Genomic DNA, 19,544 nt, shown 5'->3' on the forward strand with positions numbered 1-19,544 from the left:
ATATGGAACCAAAAAAGAGCCTACGTAGCCAAGATAATCCTAAGCAAAAAGAACAAAGCTGAAGGCATCATGCTACCTGACTTCAAACTAAACTATTCTGCAAGGCTACAGTAATCGAAACAGCATTGTACTGGTACCAAAACAGAAATATAGACCAATGGAACAGAACAGAGGGCTCAGAAGCAATGCCACACATCTACAACCATCTGATCTTTGACGAACCTGACAAAATCAATGGGGAAAGAATTCTTTGTTTAATAAAACATGTTGGGAAAACTGGCTAGCCAGATGAAGGAAGCTGAAACTGGACCCCTTCCTGACACCTTATACAAAAATTAACTCCAGATGGATTAAAAATTTAAACATAAGAACACCATTCAGGACATAGGCACAGGCAACGGCTTCATGACTAAAACACCAAAAGCACTGGCAACAAAAGCCAAAATAGACAAATGGGATCTAATTAAACTTAAGAGCTTCTTCACAGCAAAAGAAACAATAATTAGAGTGAATGGACAGCTAACAGAATGGGAAAAAATTTTTGCAATCTACCCATCTGACAAAGGGCTAATATCCAGAATCTACAAAGAACTGAAACAAATTTACAAGAAAAAAACAACTCCATCAAAAAGTGGGTGAAGAATACGAACAGACACTTTTCAAGAAGACATTTATGTGGCCAACAAACATATGACAAAAAGCTCATCATAACTGATCATTAGAGAAATGCAAATCAAAACCACCATCTCACGCCAGTTAGAATGGCAATCATTAAAACATCTGGATTCAACAGATGCTGAAGAGGATGTGGAGAAATAGGAATACTTTTTACACTGTTAATAATAATAACATTTTCCTGATGCATTCTATAAAGCTACTTACCTGATTGCCAAAGAAAATAAATCTCAAAGCATTGGAAAGACGTTACTAAAGACATGTGTCCTGCAAAAATTTTCAAGCTGGTTGATTGCCTGGAAAAGGAGAAAAGACTGGAAAATAAATCATTTTTCAAATGACGCTCTGTGTTCCCATTGATATACTTCCATGTGTATTCTATACCTCTAAGTTTTGTGTATTTTCTATATTTGTGTATAAATAGTTATTAATGTTTTATATGTAGCTACCTCTGAAATTGCTCATTAAGGGACTGAAGTTTACTACTCCCCTTCTATGGTAACCATCTCCTTTAGAAAACATTATTGTAAAGTAAGTTACAGAAAGGTATTTATTATTAAATGGAAGTTGATCATCATAAAGGTCTTCATCCTTGTCATATTTACATTGTTGGTTTTGCTGTTTCGTGGGTGACAGATGGAGAATAAAATATGCATATAGTGGACCCACACAGTTTGAACCTGGATTGTGTAAGAGTCAAGTTGATTTATATTAAAACATAAATTATACATATACTTTTCATTATATGTGCCTTCATATTCATTCTTATATGTATTAACATATTAATTATAACTTTTATCTTATACAGCTCTGTCCTAATAAGGTGATTTGCACCAAAAATGACAGAACAAAAGTATTTAGCTATCAGAATTTTTCAATAACTTTTAAATATAATAGAAATCCATTCAGAACACTACATTTGATGTAATTAGTTGTTCAAAGTGAAATCTGTAGTTCTATTCCTGACAGCAATTCATTCCTCTGAATTTATTTTTAAAACTACATCCTTATCCTTGCCTTCTTTGAGCTATGTGGATTGATTCCATTGGGTTTCCTTCCCAAGTTGGAGCCTAGCCTATACTCATCTGGCCATGGGTGTTATTTGCATCAGAATGAGATCAAGCCACGTATTCATGACATTCCGGAGAAATGTGAAGAAAATGAAGGCATCCTCTGGTGGGTATCAGGAAAGTTTGAGGCAGCCCTGGCTCCTATGCATTGTGAGACACTCACCTCAATTTTGAGTTTCCTAAAATTAATAGCCTCTGTTTTAGAGAAAGGAAGATTGGGCCTCAATATTCTTGACAAATCTTTCTACGTTGTGGGTATGGACATTTTGACCTGTAATAAAAGTTGAGAAAGAAACATACATTTGGGAGAATACCCAGCAGCTATTGACAAAAAAAAAAAAAAAAAAAATTACTATCTTTCTCTTGCAGTGTAAAGGACAAGCTGTGTTTTTTTTGTTTTTTGTTTTTTACTGTGTTTATGTATGTGTTTTGAAAACATTTCTGTATTGCGAGTTTGTATTGCTATGGATTATTTTATGATTTTGCTTCTGGTTTTGCTTTTCTCGGTATCACAGCACTTTTATCATAACAGCATTTCACACCGATCACTTTGAAACTGAAGACTCTAATTCCAACTTGTCAAGGACAAAGAGATGAAATGTGAAAACTACCTGACAAGAGGCAGATATTTGTGCACCAAGAAATGATACTCACCACTCACTTGGTGAATCAAATGCATAAAATTATGGCTTCTATGGCAGTTGATGGGCATTTGAGGCAATTTGTCTACAAAAGAATCACAGATAAGCATCTTTAATAAAACTTATGTCTCCCTTGTTGGCCTGTACCTCATTATACTGTAATTCTAAGATTCAAATTTATACAAATGCATATATATCTAAACTCAAGTTTTTTATAATGGTCTCCAATTTCTATGAATTACAATATTACCATATGTATAGCTTTACAAATATAATTTAAATATCAAGACAGTGTATCTACTATAAAATCTTTTCCATATAACTGCACAGAGTTAAAGACTTGAAAGTGTCTGACAAGAATTACGTGCTTTATCAACTTGATTTTGTAGATATATTTTCTTCATTTGTAACACAGCATTAGAAGAGTATCCTTTAAATACAAAATATATCTTAAGTAAATAGCACATAATTATTTTACTATTCTTCAGGGACTGTATGATGGTTAACATTAAGTGTCAATTTGACTGGGCCACCAGCTGTTTAGATATTTTGTCAAATGTCACCAACATTTGTCTGTTAAAATAACATTATAGATCATCTGTAAAACTTATCATGTATTCCTTATTCTTAATACTCCATCACTGTGAGCTGAGACTTTCTGTGAGTGTTTAGGGTAGATTTACAACATAAATATATAGCTAGAATTTGAGAAGCATTTTTCGCTATTTGATATTTTTCCTTATGCATAGTCATGTTAATCCAAGAAATCTCAGGTTTAAAAACAGTATTAACTTAGTTAGTTTTTCAACATTTTTTTGAGAACATACTAAAAGACAATTCATTTTCTATGAATTCTAATTTTCATATAAACCAAAACCTTAAATTTAGAATACAGTCAAATCTGAGTAATGTTGTTCTTGTAAAGAACAGCACTGTTCTTGCTGGGGAATGTGTGAATATATTCTTCAAGTAAACAGTGAAAATGTAACATGATACATTGCTTTCTGAGCCATAAAACATGTCTCAGTATTTTTAATTTGTGTATATAATACAAGATTTATTATCTGCCTTCCGTGGGATTCAATTAGAAATTAATAACAGAGATACTTGAAATAGTCTAATGTAGAAAGTAAATAACATACTTCCAAATAACATAGCATCAAATAAGAAATCAATGTGTCAATTTCTAATCTTCGACTAAAGCAGCGCTTTGAGAAAGAAATAATAGATGTGAACACTTCTATTTAAGGAAGTAGAGCTCATATTAATAATTAGAAATCTATTACAATTAGTAGAAAATAAATGTAAGAGCAGAAAACAATGAAATAAGAAACAGAAGAATGTGAAGATCAGTAAAGTTGATAAGCCTCAAGCCAAGCTGATTAAAAAAATGTAAGGAAAAATGACAAATTACAAATGTCAGGAAAAAGGAAGATGACATCACTGCAGTTCTTAATACAATTAAGATCCCTTTCAATAAATTCAAAATTTTAGATGAACTGACAACTATCTTAAATGACAGATACTACTCAAGTCACTTAAAAAGATAATATATAACCCAAATAGCTCTATATCAAAGTAAACAGTGAACATGTGATGGAAGAAATTGGAATTTTAGATAAAACATTCATAAAAAGAAAACTCTAGTTTCAGATGATATCCCTGGAAAATTCCACCAAACATTGAAGAAAGGAACATTTCCAATTTTAAAACTTTTTCAGAAAATAGAGTTGTAGAAACATTTTCAAACTCACTATATGAGGCCAACATTATCCTGATACTTAAACCAAAGATATTATTTAAAAAGTACACAGCAACGTGTTTCATAAAAATAAATACAAAATTTTTTTAAGAAAATTAAATCCAATGATATACATATAAAAATAATGCATCATGATTAAGTGCAAGAGTGCAAGGCTAATGAAAAATTAATACCATTAAATTAACCATGAAAAATGCATAACAGTAACTTCAAGCATTTCAAAGAACTAAATCTCCATTTATGGTAAAACTTTCAGCAAAATAATTAAAACAAAATTTCTCAACCTGATAAATGGCATATATGATAAAACCGTATATAATATATGTAATGATTAAAACGAAATGATTTTCCTCTAAGATCAGAAATGCAGAAAGAATGTCTGTTCTTACCTCATCTATTAAACATTATATGGGATATTGTAGCAATGCAATAAAGTAGGAAAAAATCACAAATTAGAAAGCAAAGATTAAATCTATATTTATAGGTGATATTATTGTCTATGCAGAAAATCTTAGAAATCTACGAAGAAAGGTAACTAGTACCTATGTACAGCAAGTTTGGAAGTTATGGAGTATTTGTATATATTAGCAACAAAGAATTAGAATACAAAATTTTAGCAATAAATTGAACAAAAGATGTAAAAGTCCACTAAATTGATAAAAACAAAATTAAGATTTCTATGAATATAGAGCTATACCAAGCTGATAGATCAAAAGATGTGCATTATGTTACTTGTTCCTTAAATATCTACAGAATCAGTGCATTTTAAATTAGTATTTCATCAGGCTTTTGTATAGAAATTATCAAGATTATAAAATTTACATGTAATTTCAAAAGACTAGACTGGAAAAAACTACCTTGAAAGATAAGAAAAAGTTTGGAGAATTCTTTTTTTACCTAATTGAATTAATGATACATGTAAGAACTTGGATGAATCTCAAAATAGCTATGCTATGTGAAGCCAGATCCAAAAGTATATGCACTGTAAGTACCATTTATATAACCTTCTAGAAAATGAAAACTAAACTATATGAAATGAAGCAGATCAGGGACTGTCTGAATAAGATAAAGATGAAGGATGGGCCGGGCACAGTGGCTCACATCTGTAATCCAAGCACTTTGGAAGGCCAAGGCAGGTGGATCACAAGGTCAAGAGTTCGAAACCAGCCTGACCAATGTGGGGAAACCCCATCTCTACTAAAAATACAAAAAAATTAGCTGGGTGTGGTGGCGCATGTCTGTAATCCCAGCTACTCAGGAGGCTGAGGCAGGAGAATCACTTGACTCAGGATGTGGAGGTTGTAGTGGGCAAAGATCATGCCATTGTACTCCAGCTGGGGTGACAGAGTGAAACTGTCTCAAAAATAAAGGATGGACACCAGCACATAAGAAAACTTTGAGGGATGAGTTGATATGTTCATTATCTTGATTTTGCAGATGTTCTCATCATTGCATGGGCAATGCAGAAGTATTGTTTTATGAAGACTTCTTAGCTGGAGGAAAGTCATACCCTAAAAGAGGAATATTGTAGCCTGAGGCCAGTGTGATTAGACTGGTAGACTAGCCACAGGCAAATGGTGAGGAAGGGGTACAACTGCTACAGGGGAGAAGGTAGTTTGGAAGAAACAGCCTTCCCTTGGAAGAAAGAAAGAAGTGACTGATGGTCGTGATGAGAAAGAAAGAAGTGACTGATCAAAGTTATGTTTTCTATATAAACAGGAGACTATTATTATAAAATCAACTCTCTCTACCAATAAAGCAACAATAAGTTAAAGAAGCATCATTCTAACAAGACACTTTAACACAAAAGCCGGTCAAAACTTTAACTGTTTCCTATGTTGCAACAGCTACTGCTGAAAAAGCTGGGCACGGTGTCTCACGCTTGTAATTCTAGCACTTTGGGAGGCTGAGGCGGGTGGATCACTTGAGATCAGAGTTTGAGACCACCCTGGCCAACATGATGAAATCCAATTACTACTAAAAATATAAAAATTAGCTGGGCATGATGGCAAGCACTGGTAATCCTGGCTACATGGGTGACTGAGGCAGGAGAATTGCTTGAACCTGGAAGGCCTTGGAGATTACGGTGAGCTGAGACCACGCCATTGCACTCCAGCCTGGGTTACAAGAGTGAAACTCCGCCTTAGGGAGAGAAAAAAAAAAAAAAAAAAAAAGGAAAAAAGAAACAGCTGCCACTGTAGTCTCAAAAAGAAAAAATAAATAAATAAAACTAAATATGGCAAGTAACACATAAGTAAAATTACTGCACAGAAACATTAGAAAATAAAACATTTCAAATGAGAGAAACAATCACCTCTAAAACACAAAGCAAAAAAAAAAGCATATAAAACAAATATGAATTTAATATCCTAAAAGTAGCATTTTGTAGATATAAATCACAATTCAAAAATCTGTTTCTCCTGAGAAAAACAAGAAGATATAAAACTGAGTAAAGTGAGAAAAACAATTAAGAAAAAGATTTTCTTTTCTGTAATATAAGTTTTCTACAGTTAAGTTTAGTAGATATTTGCTATGTAAAACCGTTTTACTGAATATAGTAAAAATACCCACAATCCAGTCCATAGGCACGACTTAGATATGCCATTTTTTAGTATTATATGAATTATAATTCCTTCTGTGATGGATATTTGCACCTGTATTCAGATTCAAGCAAAGAGATTCATCAACTGTGTACCATACACTCTTCTTCACTTAATATGTTACCTTAATTAATTTCATAAATTCCTTGTGGTAGATATTTTACTTTCTACTTTGTAGGTGAAATTTTGAGAAACAGCAAAGTTAGGATATGTGCTCAAGGTCACAGGGACAGTAAATGTCGAAGCCAGATTTAAATCCACTTCTCTCTGTCTCTGTGTCCAGTATTCTTCCCATTTTTCTCCTGAGAAACTCAAACAGTCTATTATACTCTGTAAACTGTAGGTTTCATTGGTATTCATGTGTAAATAACTACTTTTTAAAAATTTAGCTGATTTTTGCATGCATTAAATGCCAGAAAATGTCATAAACATATAATGAAAAAGTTAGATTTAAAAAGGAGGTTATCATGACAACCTCTGAAATTGAGTTCTAGGTTGAGTAGATGGGGATACAGCTAAAAATAAAAATAAATAGAATTTTAGCTTGTGCTTAGGATGGAGAAACTTGTAAGAAACATAAATTATATCATAAAAAGAGCCGGACAGAAAACTGAGAAATTAGAGTCTTTTTTTTTTTTTTCTTTTTGGTCAGTTTGTTTTTTTAATGTCCATCAGAGAGCTGAGGTGGCAACAACAAATAATGAAATAAATCCATCAAATGACAAATTTTTCTTAGGAGATAAGAGATTAATGGCTGATTTCATCCTTAGCACAACAGGGAAGATGAAGAAACAGCCAGAGATCAGTAGGTTAAAAGATCAGATAAAATGTAAATACACTTTTAAGTCTAACTTAGGTGTTGGCACAGTGGTTTAGGATTCCCAGGAGCCCCAAACAAAAGGATGCAGTATTTCTTGCCCAGTTTGGTCTTTTTCATGAACCTGAACTGTGTGCTCATGAGACAAACTGTAGGCAGGTTAGGGAAACTGAGAAAGATTTATTTTGAGGCATAGGCAAGGCAAGACAGTTGAAGGCAGGAAAGAACTGAAGAGAACTTAACTACTTAAATGTTATACTGATTTTGAGTCTTTTGTCATCTGTGGCTAGGTTGAAGGACTGAGAAAACACTGCTTCTTTTAAGCACAGACATACAGAGCCCAGTGAAATCTACGGTCAGGGTAAAAAACTTTGAGAAATTCTACAGGTACACATTGGACCTTATTCTGAGTACAATGAAGCAGCCAACTTTATTATGGTAGTCAGGAGACCTGAAAGAGTTGCACCAATTCAAGAATATGTAGTTTGTTTATGGCTGAGAATCAGGCATAGAACTGAGACAAATATACCAGGCAATATTACTTTCAATAGTATACCTATACATAAAATACACAAAAATAAGTGTAACAAAAAATTGGCACTACAACTAGAAATCATTGCTGAAAAATAATAGAGATGACCCATTAGATAGATATACCACATCTATTAAGCAGATGACCCAATATTGTTAAGATATCTATCTTCCCCAGGTTGCTGTATAACTCAATGTTATTATAATGAGAATATTGTAAGATATTTTTGTAATAATATACAAATATATGATAAAATTTATGCAAAACTCCAAATGATATAGGATATCCAAAATAATATTAAAAAGGAAGAATACATATTAAAGACTTTTATTACCAGATTATAGAGCTACAGTAACTGTCACATAATACGTAAAAATAAGTGTAATAAAAAATTGGCACTACAAACTAGAAATCATTGCTGAAAAATAATAGAGATGACCCATTAAATGGATAGATATCACATCTATTGAGCAAATTACCCAATACTGTTAAGATGTCAATTTTCCACAAGTTGCTTTATAATTCACTATTATAATGAAAACAAGGTATTTATGTAACAATATATAAATATAAAATTTATACAAAACTGCAAATGATATGGTACATACAAAATAATCTTAAAAAGGAAGAATACATATTGAAGATTTATATTACCAGATTACAGAGCTACAGTAACTGAGACAGCATAGTATTGGCTAAATGACACATAAAGAGTTCTGTGGAAAGAGAAGCAAGAATCTCTTCCATATTGAATTAATGAAGAATGCCAAAGCAATGTAATGAGTAAAGGAATGATGTATTAGAAGTGATTCTAAAACAACTTACTCGCTACATAAAAATTTACCTCAAAATAATACCATAGACATAAAAGTCACAATTAAAACAATGAATTTATGGAAGAAAATTGTATGAAAGTTTGGGACCCTAAAGTCAAGCAAAAATTTTTTAGAAGAGGCTCAGATTATTAAAATAATAAATTAGAGTTTATTATTATTAAACCCTTTACTCATCCAAAGTGTAGTAAATGAATACACTAGCCAAAGTTTATGAAAATATGTGTAAATACACACCTAACAACTTGTAAATGTAATATATAAACAACTCATAAAATTCAGTAATAGACTATCAAGAGAAACTAAAATGGGCAAATGACTTGAAATACACTTTACAAAAGAATATGTAGAAATTGTTAAAACACTCAACATCATCAGTCAGCACTGCAACAAAAACTAAACCTAAATTAGATAGTTCAGCACCTTCAGCAGAATGATTAAAATACAAAAAGCTGGGCAGAGGACCCAAGATGGCTGACATTTTCCACTGAGAGAGGAATATCTCCCACCAAGAGACTGGGACATTGAGAACACTGGCACTCTTTGAGCAGATCTTTGGAGAACAGAAATTGAGAGTGGATAGAGGAAGAATGCAGATGCTGAGCTAAAATGAGAGGTAGCAGTGAACTCTTTGGGACTACTGAGCATCAGAACTCCGTCCTGATCCTTAGAGACCCCTGGGGAAGGGGTGAGCTGAACAAGCGAGGAGTGTCCCATTCTTGCCATGGACCTCTAGAATCCTGGAATCAGCAGATCCCATGAACACCATGGAAACTTGAGCTGGTAGAGAGAGCTGCTTAGGGAGGCAGTAGGGGCAGTATCTAGCCTATGCAGAGCCCAGAGGGTTTGGGGCAGAAATGTCTGCAGTGGAGCATGGCCAGAGATGCCCATCTCTCAAGGCTTACTGTGCTCCTCTAAAAGACTTTAGCCTTGGGATGACTATCAGACCTATACAGAATAGGGTAGTCTTGTCCACGAGATGGGGTCAGTCCAGTCTGAGCACCACCCTGTCTGCTGGCCTCTCCAAGGGCCTCAGCGTGGCTATGCCCATTTGCAACACAGCTTCAGATGCCCAAGCAGGGTGCTTTCTGAGGGCTCTCATCATAGATCACTCACCAGCAAATGGCAACGGATTATCAGAGATTTCCCGCTGACTGGATTCACTAAACGCGAACCAGTTCATCTGCACCCTCCCCTTAGTACAGCACCTCCCACCTCATCCCTGTTTTGCTTGTAAGCACTCACCCATGGCCACACCTCTGCTGATTTGCCAGGGCACATACATGTGGACTTCACCTCCCCTCCCCTACTGGCATGCATGTGTAGGCACAGCTGTCTGTGCCACTGCACCTGGTGCAAGCACACCCCACTGTCACCATGCCCCCTTGCCGATGCACAGGCACCTAGTTGCACTGCCATTGCTAGTGCCACCATGTGCATGAATGCTGGCAGCCCTGCCCTATCCAGTGCCCCACCCCTGCCAAGCTGTGGTTGCCACTGAAGCAAGCACACACAGAAACATTGCAGCCCCACTGCCACCAGTACCCAGCCCCAGCCAATGAGCATGCAACCTGCTGTGCTTCAGTAACTGCTGGCATGTTTGAGCAAGCACAGATCCCACTACAAGTGCCCCAATGAAGTTCTTTGCCTGGCAACACCCATTGGAGTCTCATGGCAAGCAGACAAGGAACACCTCAAGCCCCTCAAGTGCAACAGGTTCCTAACCTCAAGAGGCCAAAGAACAAAACCAGGGTTCTTGTATCAGCCTCAGAATTAGAGCACACTGCCCAGGAGTGCCAAGCTCAGCCTTGGCCCCCTAAAATCTTCCAGAAACAAAGCCAGTTGACTGAACCCATAATATACCACAATCAAACCCTCCAGGGTATCAAAGAAGATAAAAACTAAAAACAATATCCATAGGACAGCAACGTCAAAGAATGAAGGAACACCATCCTACACATGAGAGAACCAGTACAAAAACTATCAACTCAAAAAGCCAGACTTTCCTCCAGACAACCACACCTCTTCCCTAGCAGTGATTCTTAACCAGGAAAAACGACAGACATAAAATTCACAATATGTACATGAACAAAGATCATTGAGATTCAGGAAATAGTTGAAATTCAATCTAAGGAATACAGTAAAACAATTGAGGAGGTGAAAACATTTGAAAAAAAACATCTAGCTCTATTAACTATACTGATATAGCTGAAAAGCTTACTTCAAGAATTCCCTAATAGAATTGCAAGTATTAACCAGCAGAACCAATTGAGCTGAGGAAGGAATCTCAGAACTCAAAACTGTTTCTCAAAAATAACTCAGTCAAAAAATTTTTAAAGCAATAAAAAAGAATGAATAGAACTTCTGAGAAATATGAGACTATGTAGAGATAAAAACTATGACTTGTTGGCATTTCTGAAGGAGGGAGAGAGAGCAAGCAACTTGAAAAACCTATTTAAGGATATTATCCATAAAAACTACCCCAGCCTCACTGGAGAAGCCAATATTCAAATTGAGGAAATGTAGAGCACCTCTATGAAATGGTATACAATATGATCATCACTAAGACAAGACACATAGTCATCAGATTCTTTTAGGTAGAAATGAAAGAAAAATGTTAAAGGCAGATAGAAGGGCCAAGCCACCTAGAAAGGGAACCCCTGGGCTAATAGAAGACCTGTCAGCAGAAACCCTGCAAGCCAGAGGAGATTGGGGTCGTATGTTCAATATTCTTAAAGAAAAGAAATGTCAACAATGAATTTTATATCCAGCCAAACTAAGCTTTATGAGCAAAGCAAAAATGAGATCCTTTTCAGTCAAGCAAATGCTAAAGGAATTCATTACCACCAGACCTGTCTTACAAGAGGTCCTTAAGGGAGTGCTAAATATGGAAAGGTGGCTAAATATTTCCAGCCACCATAAGAAACAGACTTAAATATATAGACCGTTGACATTATAAAGCAACTAACGACACAATTGAGCCTGCATAACCAGTGAACACTTCAATGGTAAGATCAAATTTGCACATATCAGTATAAACTCTGAATGTAAATGAGCTAACTGCTCCAATTAAAAGGTAGAGTGGCAAGTCATATAAAGAAGCAAGACATAACTGTGTGATGTCTTCAACAGACATATCTCAAATGCAAGGACTCCATGGTTCAATGTAAAGTGATGGAGAAAAATCTACCAAATCAAATGGAAAACTGAAAAAAGCAAGGATTGCTATTCTCATTTCATACCAAACTGACTTTAAATGAATACAGAAAGACACACACAAAGAGCATTACATAATGATAAAGGAGTCAATTCAACAAGAAGACCTATTTTAATTTATAAATATTGGTCCCCTGTGTTGGGTGCATTTTAAAACGCATCCTTAACATCCTAAAGAGACATAGATAGCCATATAATGGTGGAATTCAACATCTACTGGTATAAGACAGATTATCAAGGCAGAGAATTAACACAGATATTTGAGACCTAAACTCAACACATGATCAAATGGCTCCAATAAACATCTACAGAAATTGCCACAGAAGCAGGAAAACAAGAGAATACACATTATTCTCTTCTACATATGCACGTTCTCTAAAATTTATCACACAATCAGCCTTTAAACAATTATCAGCAAATTTAAAAAATGAATTTCTACCAACCACACTCTTGGACCATAGCACAATAAAAATAGAAACCAATACTAAGAAAAGTGCTCAAAACCATAAATTACATGGCAATTAAACATGCTGCTCCTGAATGACATTTGTATAAACAAAAAAATTTACAGAAATTAATAAATTCTTTAAACTAATGAGAATAAAGAGACAACATACCAGAATATCTGGGACACAGATAAAACGATATTAAAAGGAAAAGAGTACAGTGCTAAATGCCTCTATCTAAAACTAAGAGAAATCTCAAATTACCAACCTAATATAAGAATATAATACCTATAAGAACTAGAGATACAAGAGCAAACTAACCCCAGTTCCAGTAGAAGGAAAGAAATAACCAAAATCACAGCTTGCCTGAAGGAGATGTGAAAAACAATAAGATCAACAAATCCTAGCACTGGTTGTTTTTTTTTTTTTTTTTTTTTTTTTTTTCTTAAAGAAAGAAGAAATAAAAGCTTTGTGGAGAGACTGCTTTCACTCCACATGTAAAGGAACTTTTAAGTTGCCACTTTACCCAAACAACGAGTAAAAGGCTGAAGAGACTAAAATATATACTAGCAATGAACAAACTCTTTTGGATCCACAGGAGAGTGAGGTCACACGGAGAACTGCTGCCCCAATTGTATGATTAGACAGGCAAATACAGGAAGTCTGGACTTAACTGGAGCAGCCTCAATAGTGAAAAGAACTGTGGGAACAAGCGTTGGGGTAGAAAATCCTGAATTATAATTCAAAAATCTCTGGACACTCAGTGTGGACAAGTCTGAAAGTTAAAAATTTCTGTCATGGGAGCCCTATATTTTGTGAGTTTTACCTTGAAAAACACAGATTCTCAGTAAATATCACAGGAAAATTGTCCTATCATTCTAATGAGGATAAAAATGAATCATTTGAAATACGCCATAGCATTCTGTTCTTCAGAAGGTTTACTCTCAAAAAAAAAGAAAGAAAACACCACCAAAACGAAAAAAAACCCTGTTTTTAAAATGTATTAACTGCTGGTGAACTGGGGAAAAGAAAAGATACAACTCCATCTCACTGTAGCCAACTTTTCCACCTAAAATGGAGAAATAAGAGCAGGATACACATTCTTCTCAAGCTGACATGGAGCTTAAACAAATATGGACCACATTCTGGGTGAAAAAAATACACCTTGCCAAATTTAAGAATAGAAATCATGTAATGTCTGCTTTCAAATTACAATAAAATAAAACGAATCAATAACAAAAAAAAAAAAAAAGGAAAATCCCAATATATGTGAATATTAAACAACAGAGTTCTACATAATACATGGTCAAAAAAAAATCTCAAAAGTATTTAAAAATCATTTTAACTATATAAAAAGAAAAACAACTTATAAAAACGTGGGATGCAGTAAAAGTAGTACTTGAAGAAAATTGTACAACATATGTAAATGCATATATTATAAAATTAGAATGATCTAAAATTAATTACCTAAGCTTCCACCTTAGAAAAAAGGGAAAATTAAAGTATAAGAATTAGAACAAAAATTGATAAAATCAAATAATAGAGAGCAATCAATGAAATCTAAAGCTATTTCTCTGAAAAGACCAAAAAATTAATAAGCCTACAATAATGCTTAGTAAGGTAAAAAGACAGCAGATAAAAATTACTCATATTGGAAATAAAAGAAGTTATATTATTGCAGATCCTATGCATATTAAAAGGATAATTGTTATTATGAATAATCTGATGCCCAGAAATTTGATAACCTAGATAAAATGGACCAATTCTTTGAAAGCCATAATCTCTTGAAACTCAATCAAGAAAAAAATAGACACTTTGAACAGATATACAAAATTAAAATTAATTATTAATAATCTCCTAAAGCAAAAAGCACCAGGCCCATATAGGTTCATGGGTGAATTTTACTGAGCACTTAGGAAGAGATTAAACCAATTATCTATAAGCTCTTTCAGAACATAAAAACAGGGAGAATAACTTATTAACTCAGTCTATGAAACCATCATTATCTTAATACCCAAACCAAGGACAATCCAAAAAAGGAAAACTGCATATCAATACCTCTTATGAACCTAGATGCAAACATTTTCAATTAAATATTTTAAAATTTTAGTATAACAATGCACAAAAATAATTATATACCACAACCAAGTACAGGTTTAGTCATGTATGCAAAGCTGATTCAACATTTGAAAATCAATATAATCAACAGGCTAAAATAGAAAAAATTACATGATCTCATAGTAGATATACAAAAAAAATTTTGACAAATCAAAAACATTCTTAGAACAAAAATTTTCAGTAAACTTGGAATAGAGAAAAAAATTCTGCAACTTCATTAAAAGTAACTACAAAGAAACTACAGCTGACATTACAGTTCATGGTGAGAGGCTGGAAGTTTTTCTAATAAGAACAAGTCAAGAATCTCTCTTCTTACCACTGTTTTTTTTTTTTTACATTTTTTGGGGAAGTTCTAAGATATAGAACTTCCTAGGGAAGGGAGACAGTAAAATAAAATTTTTAATGTGTGGATTAGAAACAAAGAAATAAAAATTTCATTTTTTTGTTTTTTGCAGAACACATCATCTATATATAAAATTCAAAATAATCAAAATATTTTGGATCTATTATGTGATTATAGCAAAGTTTCAGAATACTAAGTTAATATCAAAAAGTTCATTGCTTTCATATATACTAGCAATGAACAAGTGGAATTTGAAATTAAAAAACACAAAACATAACACCATTTACATTAGCACCTCACAAAATGAAATACTTAGGAATTTACCCGAAAAAAATATGTACATCTAAAAGGAAAACCATAAAATTGAATGAAATAAATAAGGAATACACAGACAGAGAACTATTCCATGTGAATGGGTAGGAAGAATCAGTACTGTCATGTTGCCAGTTCTTCCCAACTTGATCTATAGATTCAGTGCAATCCCAGGCAAAATTACAGGAAGTTATATTGTCAGTATTGACCAACATTGTAAATTTTGTATGGAAAGGCAGAAGACCCAGAATTGACAACAAAATACTAAAGAACAAAATTGGAGAACTGATAATACCTGGCTTTAAATCTTTCTATAAAGCTATAATAACAAAGTCAGTGTGTTATTGATGAAAGACTAGACAAATAGATCAGTGGGGCAGAATAAAGAGCCTGGAAATAGATCTACATAAATATATATACATACACACATTTGCATGTGATTTCTGGTATACAACACACGCACATTATTATGTACATTTATTTATATTGAGACCTTATACCCTTCCAGAAATTAAATCATAGATGCAAGTATGAAATGCAAAATCATAAAACTCCTAGAAGCCAATACAGAAAGAAATTTAGATGATGGGGGTATAGTGCTTACTTTGCATCTACAACACCAAATGTACAATCAGTGAAATAAATAATAAACTGAACTTTATTAAAATTAAAAACTGCTGCTCTATGAAAGACAATGTCAAGAAAACAGGAAGGAAAGCCACAAACAGTGAGGAAAGTATTTGCCAACACATATAACAAGAAGTCTTAAAAATTAGCAATAAGAAAACAACCTGATTAAAAATTCAGCCAAAGACTTTTAACAGACTCTTTACCAAAGAGACATGCAGAAGACAAACCAGCGTAAGAAAAGAGGCTTCACGTCATACATCATCATGAAAATGCAAATTAAAACAATGAGATACCACAGCACATTTACTAGAATGGCCAAAATCCATCACATAAAAACTACACGTGAATATTTACAGCACCTTTATTTATAATTACCAAATCTTGGAGGCAACCATGTTGTCCTTCAGTAAGTGAATAGATTAATAAACTCTGGTGCAACCAGAAAAGGTAAAATTTTTGTTGTTCAAAACAATTAAGCCATGAGAAGACATGGAAGAACCATTAATGTGTATTACTAAGTGAAAGAAGCCAATCTGAAAAGACTACATAGTGGATGACTCCAACTGCATGACCTTCTGGCAAAGGCAAAACTATGGAGACAATTAAAAAGATCAGTGGTTTTCAGGGGTTAGAGGTAAGATGGGATGAATAGGAGAAACACCAATTTTTAGGGTAGTAAAACTACACTTTGTGTTACTAACATGATAAATACATGTCACCATACTTTCTTCCAAAACCAAAAACGTGATCTCTAGTGTAAACTGTGGACTTTGAGTGATAATGGTGTATCAATGTAGGTTCACCAGTTGTAACAAATCTACCACTCTAGTGACAGATGTTGATAATGGTAAAGACTATGCATAATATTGTCCTTTTGATTTTGAAAAGTAAATTGAAAACTGATGTAAAAAACTCATAAAAAGACTTCTATAATAGTTTTATAACAGTTGTATTTATAAAACCCCCAAAAGATACACTATAATACACATCCACCTAAGGATGGACAAACAGAAGAAAAAGGTAAAGCAAGATACTGGAAGAAAAAGCTCCACAAATCATATCCCTTGCAAGGACATCAAGTTAACTCCCTACACACAGGCACACAGCACGGGACTGCATGCGCACACACACACCCCTTCGTGAGAACCGAAATTCAGGCGAGAACTTACAGTACCTGGCTTGAACTTCATATTGCTGAAAGAGGCAGTGAAGAGAAGAAACAGTCCTGAATTATTGAAGCCACCCCTCCTACATCCCCAGCAGCAGCCTCGGAGGGTGAAGAGACCCTGACTCTTTGGATGCTAGGAAAGGTGAATACAGAAATTGTGAGGATTGAACTCAGTGCTGTCCTTTTAGAGAAAAATAATTAGAACAAACTCAGCTGATGCCCACACACAGAGGGAATATTCCCCTAGCCAGAGGGGAATCATTGGTCTCAGAGGTCCAAACTCCAGTGCCCACAAACGTTGCCACCAAGGGCCAAACTGTTCTCAGTCTCTATGTAAACTTGGAAGGCAGTCTAGACAATAAGGATCACAACTCTCAGGCAAGTCCTTGGGCTGAACTAGGCCCAGAGACAGTGTTTAGACACACCCAGGGCCAGAAGGGAACATGCTGCCTTAAAGTAATGGACCCACCTGCCAGCATTTATTACTCACTAACTGAAAAGCCCTTCAGTTCTGGATAACCAGCAGCAGTACTCAGGTACTACATCAAGAGCCTCTGTGAGCCTCTGACAACTTGCTGGCTTTGGATATCAACACTCCCACAGTGGGGTAGAGAACCAAGCAAGTTCTTGGGGTCCCCAATTTCAGGAATTGACTATTGGACAGAATTCTGGACATTCCCTGGGCCAGAAGGGAGCCCACAGCCCTGAACAGTGAGTCCTAGGACATGCAGCATTCACCCCAAACTGACTCAAGGACCTTAGGACTTAAGGAAACATTGGCAGTGGCCTGGCAATACTTCTTGTGGTCAGGGCTGGTGGTGACTATAGGATGTGCCTCCTCTGCCTTTGGCAAGGAGAAAGAAGAGTAGGAAGGACTGCATCTTGTGGTATTGTCAGCTCAGCTACAATACAATAGAATGCCAGGTAGACGGCTAAGGTTTTTGACACTAGTTGCTGACTCTAAGATGGCACTTCTGGATCCACACAGTGCCTGGGGGACTTCACCATCCTGGGGCAAAAGACATAGGCCTGGCCTGGCTGGCTTTGCTACTGTAGAGCCTTGGGTCCTTGAGTGAACATAGGCAGTAGCCAGGGAGTGGTTACAGCAGGCCGTGGGTGAGACCCAGTGCTATGCTGGCTTCAGGTCTGACCAGTGTAGTCATAGTGGTGGTAGCCACGGGGTGCTTATGTCACTCCATGATATGGTTAGGCTTTGTGTTTCCACTAAAATCTCTTCTTCAATTGCAATCCCCAGTGTTAAGGAAGAGGCCTGGTGGGAGGTGATTAGATCACCGTGTGGTTTACCTAATGCTGTTCTCATGATAGTGAGTGAGTTCTCACAAGATCTGATGGTTTTATAAGGGAATTTTCGCCACTTTGCTTTTCACACATGCTTCTCTGACCTGGCACCATGTAAGACATGCCTTTGCTTCTTGTTCACCTTCTGCCATGACTGTGAGTTTCTTGAGGCCTCCTTTGCCATTTGGAACTGTGATTCAATTAAACCTCCTTCCTTTATAAATTACCCAGTCTTGGATATTTCTTTTTTCTTTTTCTTTCTTTTTTTTTTTTTGAGACGGAGTTTCGCTCTTGTTACCCAGGCTGGAGTGCAATGGTGCGATCTCAGCTCACTGCAACCTCCGCCTCCTGGGTTCAAGCAATTCTCCTGCCTCAGCCTCCTGAGTAGCTGGGATTACAGGCACGTGCCACCATGCCCAGCTAATTTTTTGTATTTTTAATAGAGACAGGGTTTCACCATGTTGACCAGGATGGTCTCGATCTCTTGACCTCGTGATCCACCCACCTCAGCCTCCCAAAGTGCTGGGATTACAGGCATGAGCCACCGTGCCCTGCAGGATATTTCTTTATAGCATTGTGAAAACAAATTAATACAGCAAATTGTTAACAAGGTAGTGAGGACACTGCTATAAAGATACTTAAAAATGTGGAGGTGACTTTGGAACTGGGTTACAGGCAGAGATTGGAACACTTTGGAGGGCTCAGAAGATGGGAATATGTGGGAAAGCTTGGAACTTTTTAGAGACTTACTGAATGATTTTGACCAAAATGCTGATAGTGATGTTGAAAATGAAGTCCAGGCTGAGGTGGTCTCAGATAGAGATGAGAAATTTACTGAGAACTGAAGCAAAGGTCACTCTTGCTATGCTTCAGCAAAGAGACTGGTAGCACTTTGCCCCTGGTCTAGAGATCTGTGGAACTTGAACTTGAGAGAGATTATCTAAAATTGGAACTTATGTTTAAACGGAAAGAAGAGCACAGAAGTTTGGAAAATTTGCAGCTTGATGATGCATTGGAAAAGAAAAACCCATTTTCCTGGGAGAAATTCAAGCCCACTGAATAAATTTGCATAAGAAATGAGG

General features: G+C 35.5%; 1 long non-coding RNA gene across 1 annotated transcript in view; it reads right to left on the reverse strand.

Annotated features, from left to right (window-relative positions):
• Positions 1-527: 527 nt before the first annotated feature.
• LOC141584477 (uncharacterized) overlaps positions 528-19,544 on the reverse strand; it is a 349,631-nt gene continuing 330,614 nt past the window's right edge. The window contains exons 3-5 of the long non-coding RNA XR_012517546.1: positions 2,400-2,471; positions 1,909-2,016; positions 528-971 (exon numbers count right to left, since the gene is read on the reverse strand). This is a non-coding gene — a long non-coding RNA (uncharacterized LOC141584477). The remainder of the gene's footprint in view (positions 972-1,908; positions 2,017-2,399; positions 2,472-19,544) is intronic.

The sequence above is a fragment of the Saimiri boliviensis genome, chromosome 5, assembly GCF_048565385.1.
Source record: "Saimiri boliviensis isolate mSaiBol1 chromosome 5, mSaiBol1.pri, whole genome shotgun sequence".
Classification (NCBI taxonomy): Eukaryota; Metazoa; Chordata; class Mammalia; order Primates; family Cebidae; genus Saimiri; species Saimiri boliviensis.